This window comes from Ixodes scapularis, unplaced genomic scaffold, assembly GCF_016920785.2.
Source record: "Ixodes scapularis isolate PalLabHiFi unplaced genomic scaffold, ASM1692078v2 PGA_scaffold4__175_contigs__length_147842914, whole genome shotgun sequence".
Lineage (NCBI taxonomy): Eukaryota > Metazoa > Arthropoda > Arachnida > Ixodida > Ixodidae > Ixodes > Ixodes scapularis.
The window spans coordinates 93,182,709-93,190,912 of NW_024609879.1; the positions used below are offsets into that span (position 1 = coordinate 93,182,709).

The window sequence follows — 8,204 nt, forward strand, 5'->3', positions numbered from 1 at the left end:
TAGTCCGCGATAGTACCTTCTTGAGCCATCAAGCAGCAGTCTTAGCCCTCGAAATTAGTCAGGGTCCATTAAACGCGGCTAAGCCGGCTGACTCACGATTGCACTCCCGAGCATCTCGGGCGATGTTACGGGACGCTTGTTTGCGTGCGAAATGTTTCGCAACGCTAACGTTCAAAACACCGAACCCGTGGCAGGGGATGATAAAATCTAAATTAAATACTTGCCTTGAACGAAGTGGGCAGAACAAATCTGTGAGCTCTTAGTAAGCAGCCAATTGTCCCGTCGTACCGCTGCGATCCAGGCTTTCCTTCTCTCGGTTTCTGTGGGGAACCTAAATGTTCGCACTTGCGAAAGAAGGTTCGTTCCAGATCTCAGACTGCACCCTGGTACAACGCAGCAAGGCCCACGACGTGCACGGTTCAAGGGAGATGACTTACACGCCGAAAACATCGTCCTCTCTCCGAATACGCGCACGAAACTGAAGAAACCGGAAGTTTCTTGGGAGCACATCCGGTTGGCATACTCTAGCGCGCCCTGGCGGCACGGCCTCGGCGAAACCGTCCATACCTCCCGCCATTTTCGCCGTTGTGCTCTCCGCGGCGTTTCCTCTTCCGTCCGCATGAAATGAAAGGGCCCACGCCCTTGCTCGCGCAAACGAGACTCCGAGCAGCCCTCAATCCTGGCCCCCGAACTACAACCCGAAAGAGGAACGTGCCGCTCATCGCAAGGCTCAAAGACAGCGCCCGAAAGACCTCCGCCTTTCCCGCCGTACCCTTCCCCCTCCCACCTGCCTAACCTGACACGGCGCGAGGGTACATACGTTCGTCAGGCACAGATATTCTCCCTGCCGTGCGACCTCATAACCCACCACATTGTGAACCGCCCCGGAACCCCGCATTGTCAGGTCTGTGTGCCTATCCCGACGTGAGACACACCTACTGGTCTTGTCCACGCGCCCAACAATCTCCCCACTTTCTCCTTCCACATCTCCTCCCTCCCAACATGCCCTTTACCTGGGAGAGCCGGGCCACTCCCCCCTCGGACCTCAGCCCTGCCCTCTGACTTCGCCTAGCGCAGCACATCTCCCATGTGCGAAACCCCTTGATTTCAACAACACTCCCCCAAGCTCCAACCTGACCCGCCAAGCCTTTCCGGAAGGCCTCACCCACTAGCAGCCACTGCCCGGACATGGGCGGCTATACGTGGCTTGCACATGACGTCACTTCCGATAACCTCCAGAGAAAAGGGGAAGAAGGAGATCAACTCTTATCGGGATCCTCCTTTGTGCCTCCCAGATTCGCACAGGCGTCGCTATTCTACTCCCAGAAGATTATAGAAGATTAACCTGCCACTCAAAATTCTTACAAAAGCAGCTTCCCTCTCCTCCTCTTACATGGTGTTCAAAAGTATGCGATGTGACGTCAGTGCAAGGAGCTTATACGTGACTTGCACATGACGTCATTTCCAATCCCCTCCAGAGAAAAGGGGAAGAAGGAGCTCCCCTCTTATCAGCAGCCTCCCGGATTAACACGGGCGTCGCTATTCTCCTCCCAGAAGATTATAGAACATTAACCTGTCACTCAAAATTCTTACAAAACCACCTTCCTTCTCCTCCTTTTACTTGGTGTTCAAAAGTATGCGATGTGACGTCAGTGCAAGGAGCCTATACGTGACTTGCACATGACGTCATTTCCGATCCCCTCCAGAGAAAAGGGGAAGAAGGAGCTCCCCTCTTATCAGCAGCCTCCCGGATTAACACGGGCGTCGCTATTCTCCTCCCAGAAGATTATAGAACATTAACCTGTCACTCAAAATTCTTACAAAACCAGCTTCCTTCTCCTCCTTTTACTTGGTGTTCAAAAGTATGCGATGTGACGTCAGTGCAAGGAGCCTATACGTGGCTTGCACATGACGTCATTTCTGATCCCCTCCAGAGAAAAGGGGAAGAAGGAGCTCCCCTCTTATCAGGAGCCTCCCGGACTTACACGGGCGTCGCTATTCTCCTCCCAGAAGATTCTAGAAGATTAACCCGTCACTCAAAATTCTCACAAAAGCAGTTTCCCTCTCCTCCTTTTACTTGGTGTTGAAAAGTATGCGATGTGACGTCAGTGCAAGGAGCCTATACGTGGCTTGCACATGACGTCATTTCTGATCCCCTCCAGAGAAAAGGGGAAGAAGGAGCTCCCCTCTTATCAGGAGCCTCCCGGACTTACACGGGCGTCGCTATTCTCCTCCCAGAAGATTCTAGAAGATTAACCTGTCACTCAAAATTCTTACAAAAGCAGTTTCCCTCTCCTCCTTTTACTTGGTGTTGAAAAGTATGCGATGTGACGTCAGTGCAAGGAGCCTATACGTGACTTGCACATGACGTCATTTCCGATCCCCTCCAGAGAAAAGGGGAAGAAGGAGCTCCCCTCTTATCAGCAGCCTCCCGGATTAACACGGGCGTCGCTATTCTCCTCCCAGAAGATTCTAGAAGATTAACCTGTCACTCAAAATTCTTACAAAACCAGCTTCCTTCTCCTCCTTTTACTTGGTGTTCAAAAGTATGCGATGTGACGTCAGTGCAAGGAGCCTATACGTGACTTGCACATGACGTCATTTCCGATCCCCTCCAGAGAAAAGGGGAAGAAGGAGCTCCCCTCTTATCAGCAGCCTCCCGGATTAACACGGGCGTCGCTATTCTCCTCCCAGAAGATTATAGAACATTAACCTGTCACTCAAAATTCTTACAAAACCAGCTTCCTTCTCCTCCTTTTACTTGGTGTTCAAAAGTATGCGATGTGACGTCAGTGCAAGGAGCCTATACGTGGCTTGCACATGACGTCATTTCTGATCTTCTCCAGAGAAAAGGGGAAGAAGGAGCTCCCCTCTTATCAGGAGCCTCCCGGACTTACACGGGCGTCGCTATTCTCCTCCCAGAAGATTCTAGAAGATTAACCCGTCACTCAAAATTCTCACAAAAGCAGTTTCCCTCTCCTCCTTTTACTTGGTGTTGAAAAGTATGCGATGTGACGTCAGTGCAAGGAGCCTATACGTGGCTTGCACATGACGTCATTTCTGATCCCCTCCAGAGAAAAGGGGAAGAAGGAGCTCCCCTCTTATCAGGAGCCTCCCGGACTTACACGGGCGTCGCTATTCTCCTCCCAGAAGATTCTAGAAGATTAACCTGTCACTCAAAATTCTTACAAAAGCAGTTTCCCTCTCCTCCTTTTACTTGGTGTTGAAAAGTATGCGATGTGACGTCAGTGCAAGGAGCCTATACGTGGCTTCCACATGACGTCATTTCTGATCCCCTCCTGAGAAAAGGGGAAGAAGGAGCTCCCCTCTTATCAGGAGCCTCCCGGATTTACACGGGCGCCGCTATTCTCCTCCCAGAAGATTATAGAAGATTAACCTCACTCAAAATTCTTACAAAAGCAGCTTCCCCCTCCTCCTTTTACTTGGTGTTCAAAAGTATGCGATGTGACGTCAGTGCAAGGAGCCTATACGTGGCTTGCACATGACGTCATTTCTGATCCCCTCCTGAAAAAAGGGGAAGAAGGAGCTCCCCTCTTATCAGGAGCCTCCCGGACTTACACGGGCGTCGCTATTCTCCTCCCAGAAGATTCTAGAAGATTAACCTGTCACTCAAAATTCTTACAAAAGCAGTTTCCCTCTCCTCCTTTTACTTGGTGTTGAAAAGTATGCGATGTGACGTCAGTGCAAGCAGCCTATACGTGGCTTGCACATGACGTCATTTCTGATCCCCTCCTGAGAAAAGGGGAAGAAGGAGCTCCCCTCTTATCAGGAGCCTCCCGGATTAACACGGGCGTCGCTATTCTCCTCCCAGAAGAATATAGAAGATTAACCTGTCACTCAAAATTCTTACAAAAGCAGCTTCCCTCTCCTCCTTTTACTTGGTGTTCAAAAGTATGCGATGTGACGTCAGTGCAAGGAGCCTATACGTGGCTTGCACATGACGTCATTTCCGATCCCCTCCAGAGAAAAGGGGAAGAAGGAGCTCCCCTCTTATCAGGAGCCTCCCGGATTAACACGGGCGTCGCTGCTCTCCTCCCAGAAGATTATAGAAGATTAACCTGTCACTCAAAATTCTTACAAAAGCAGCTTCCCTCTTCTCCTTTTACTTGGTGTCCAAAAGTATGCGATGTGACGTCAGTGCAAGGAGCCTATACGTGGCTTGCACATGACGTCATTTCTGATCCCCTCCAGAGAAAAGGGGAAGAAGGAGCTCCCCTCTTATCAGGAGCCTCCCGGATTTACACGGGCGTCTCTATTCTCCTCCCATAAGATTATAGAAGATTAACCTGTCACTCAAAATTCTCACAAAAGCAGCTTCCCTCTCCTCCTTTTACTTGGTGTTCAAAAGTATGCGATGTGACGTCAGTGCAAGGAGCCTATACGTGGCTTGCAATGACGTCATTTCTGATCCCCTCCTGAAAAAAGGGGAAGAAGGAGCTCCCCTCTTATCAAAAACCTCCCGGATATACACGGGCGTCGCTATTCTCCTCCCAGAAGATTATAGAACATTAACCTGTCACTCAAAATTCTTACAAAAGCAGCTTCCCTCTCCTCCTTTAACTTGGTGTTCAAAAGTGCGCGATGTGACGTCAGTGCAAGCAGCCTATATAATAAACTTTCTCTCTCTCTCTCTCTTCCGTCCAGTCTTTCCTGGGTGCCCTCCGATCGCTGAACTGCATCTTTACATCCTCGAAGTTCACCGCCGCCACCATGGTGTGTGTACAGTTAGATCCAAAGAAGCGCAGCTGTAGTTTTGACATTTTCATAACGACGCCAACTTGGGCGATGGCGACCTCTCTCTACCGCGCCCGCAGCGTCCGTCCGACTCCGGATGGATGGATGGATGAATCCGGCTGAGCCCTTTGGATCGGGCGGTAGCTTACACCACTTAGCCATTTTGTTTTACCATTTAAGCTTAGAATATTTAAATGTGAAATCTATATTCACACCGCACCGCAAAGAAAGTGAGGCTATAAAAACCCTATTGCCATCAGTTAATAAGAAAATGCCTAGTTTTCTCTCGATTTCTACCACCATTCACTTAATCTTTGCCGGCGTCAGCATAGGCAGCGCCATCTGTCGACAGCGCGTACCACTAATCCGCACCCGCATGCCACGGCGTAGCCACGGCAGCCGGCTAGCTCTGATTGGCCAAAAGACAAATTTATTTATTAAAATAAAAAATAAAAAAATACTGTAGGTATTTAAATAAATGCTTTAATTTATTTTAATAATGCACTAAATGTTCATTTAGGTGAAACATTTTGTCACTAATTATATTTTCCATTTAAAATTATTTAGTTCATTAAAATTTTTATATTATTTTTATAAATATATAAATGTACAAGTAATTAAAAATTTTCCTATTTGTATAAGTCTAAAAATGTTAGTGTTTTTAGTTTTCTTCATTAGCAAAGGTCAATGCACCCCCAACTTTTCAAAATTGTTGCCCGGTGTGAACTGGGAACGGGAAAAGCATTTGAAGTCCGACTGGGAATCGCTCTAACCAGTTACTTTCCTAACTGGTCCCAGTTCACTCCATTCCCAACTGGGAGTCAAAGCAGTTGACTCCCAACTGGGAATGGTTCAAACCAGTTGACCCCTCAGCTGGTCCCAGTTGGACTCCTATTGGTCCCAGTTGATTCCCAGTTGGTACCAGTTAGTCCAAGTTGAAACCAGTTGAGGCGCCAACTGGTTCCAGTTAGAAATTTTCACCTGGTTAGCAAGGCTGGCGAGGTTATGAGCTTGGCCCTTGGTGGCGTTGTCAGCGTTGTGGCGGTGTCAATAGCGTCAGCGCGTTACAACCGAGCCGTTCGAAGTACCCGTGGGGTAACGAGCGTGTGGCTGGCCCAAGGAGCACGCGGGCACGTACCTTCCGTCAGCTTAGGGCTGAACGGGGTGGGGAAAGCAACTTTTGTTCGAGTTTTGAGCGACGGGCTAATCTTCTGGGGGACAATGTCTGTGTCCGATTGCACGAACGAGGGTCCGCGAAAGAGGGAAGTCCTTCCTTTTCGTCTTCTTGGACCATTTGGTACAATGCGCGGTTTGAGAGTTGAGCTAGGAGGAAAGCTAAGATGGAAAATGTTGAAATTCGAAAGAGCTGCGTTGCATCAAAGGACTCTGCTATGTCACGACTACGTACAAGTTCCCCAACGTTGCGTCCACCAGGTGCACATTGAAAGATCGTTTATTTAGCCTTAACATTAGTTTTCTTATGCCTTTCAAGGAAGACTGGTGCTTTTGAGGTTAGGGTGCAATATACAACACGTTCAAGCTAGAAAACGAGCGCTGGAATTTTGTTTCGGTACCCCTTTAATGTCATGTTCCACACCAAGGCTAACTGGCGTTGCTTAACTACTTCTGAAAGGGTTCACAGTGACGAAAGGCCCTTTAAATGCCTCAGCTGCCCTAAAGCATTTAAAATAAAGTCATGCTTGACGAAGCACAATATATGTCACAGCGATGAAAGGCCGTTTAATGCCCCATCTGCCCTAAAGCATTTAAAATAAAGTCAAACTTGATTGTGCGCAAGACATCTCACAATCATGAAAAACCATTTAAATGCCCCAGCTACCCTAAAGCATTTAAAATAAAGTCAAGCTTGACGGAGCACAAGATGTCTCAAAGTGATGAAAAGTGGTTTAAGTGCCCCTCGTGCGCAAATTTGTACCATAGCAAAGCTTCCCTGAGTGTTCACAAGAGTCTTTACCACAGAGATGAAAAGACCTTCAAATAGGGAACCCTTGAAGGAGCATTTGCAAAGAAACAGCACTTGACCAATCATAAGCTAATTCATGCAGGCCCAAAGCGGTTCATGTGCTCCACCTCTTTGGAAGAGTTTAATTTTCAGTTTAAGATGAATGTTCACAAGCTTATTCACGTGCCCGTGGCTTATAAATGCCCCACCTGTCTGAAATTATTCCGTACGATGTGTTTTTTGGATGTTCATGAAAAACTTCAAAAAATGAAACGACTTGTCTAGAAGACATCTGTCAAAAGTCACACATTAGTACTCACGAAACAGTTAATGAGTGTAAAGAAACTAGCAGATCTGACACGTGTTACAAAGTTTTTAAACAAAACGTAGGACCAAGTAGGCGCCAGGCTATGCACAAAGGTGAAAGGTTACTTAAACGTGGCACCTGCTTCAAAGAGTTCCGAGTAAAATCGAGCTCGAGTTTTCACGAAGGGCTTCACAAAGGCAAGGTGCCATACAAACGCAAAACCCTTAACACAGAGTTTGTACAGGAATATCAATCTATAGGTCGTCAACAAAATCACTTGGTCAGAAATCGAGTCATTTGCCAGACCTCCCCAGAAAGACTTAACAGGGAGTTGCATTTGAGTGCTCGTGGAAAGATTCACCAAGATGAACTGACTTACAAACCTGGGACTCATGCTATAGCAGTCACTGACCAAGAGCACCTGAATGCTCCCCAGGCTGTTCACAAGAGTGAAAGTCTATCCAAGTGTCCCATCCAGCCAAGAGGGTTTAAACTGAGCTTCCCTCTTCAATCGAACCTTTTTTTTTTTCAGATGAATCTTCCCTTGATTCTCCTTTCAAATTACAAGGGTACAATCTACAAATGCAGCACTTGCACCATGGCATTCATCGATGAACAGCACTTGAATGCTCACCAGGTGGTTCATACAGGATGAATGCCCTACAGTGCATCACGTTTGATCTATTGGCCACCTTTTTCAAGCCATGCGCCGTTTTGTGAATGTACGGTACCACCGCGACCTTTTGTTTATCTCTGAGAACCATTGTGCGAGGGCAATCTTCACTACGCTATCTTTTCAATACGATCTCTGCAACTGACACCACTGCATTCTTCGGGAAGCCAGCTGCCAACAACCGCCCATACTCCCTGCCCAGGCCTTCTGACATCACATGGTGGCATGATTTTTTGAGGGCGTTCACTACGCACATATTGGCAATACTCCTTTTTACCAGTTTCGAATGAGCTGAATTGTACGGCAACAGGGGTTTCTGGGCTCTAGGGTGGTACATCCAACACACGTCTTTCAGAAAAGATTAGTCTGATATCAAGGTACTGTAACACACCATCTACCGGTAGTTCCTGGGTTAGTATGAGGGGGTGTAAGACGTTTTCAAAAAAAGTAAAGAGGTTATCCACTCTCGACTGGAATTCAGCAGGCTCATGGTTGAACAGAACTAA

General features: G+C 47.5%; 1 pseudogene; it reads left to right on the forward strand.

Annotated features, from left to right (window-relative positions):
• The first annotated feature begins 335 nt into the window (after positions 1-335).
• LOC115328809 lies at positions 336-7,688 on the forward strand (annotated as a pseudogene).
• The last annotated feature ends 516 nt before the right edge of the window (positions 7,689-8,204 follow it).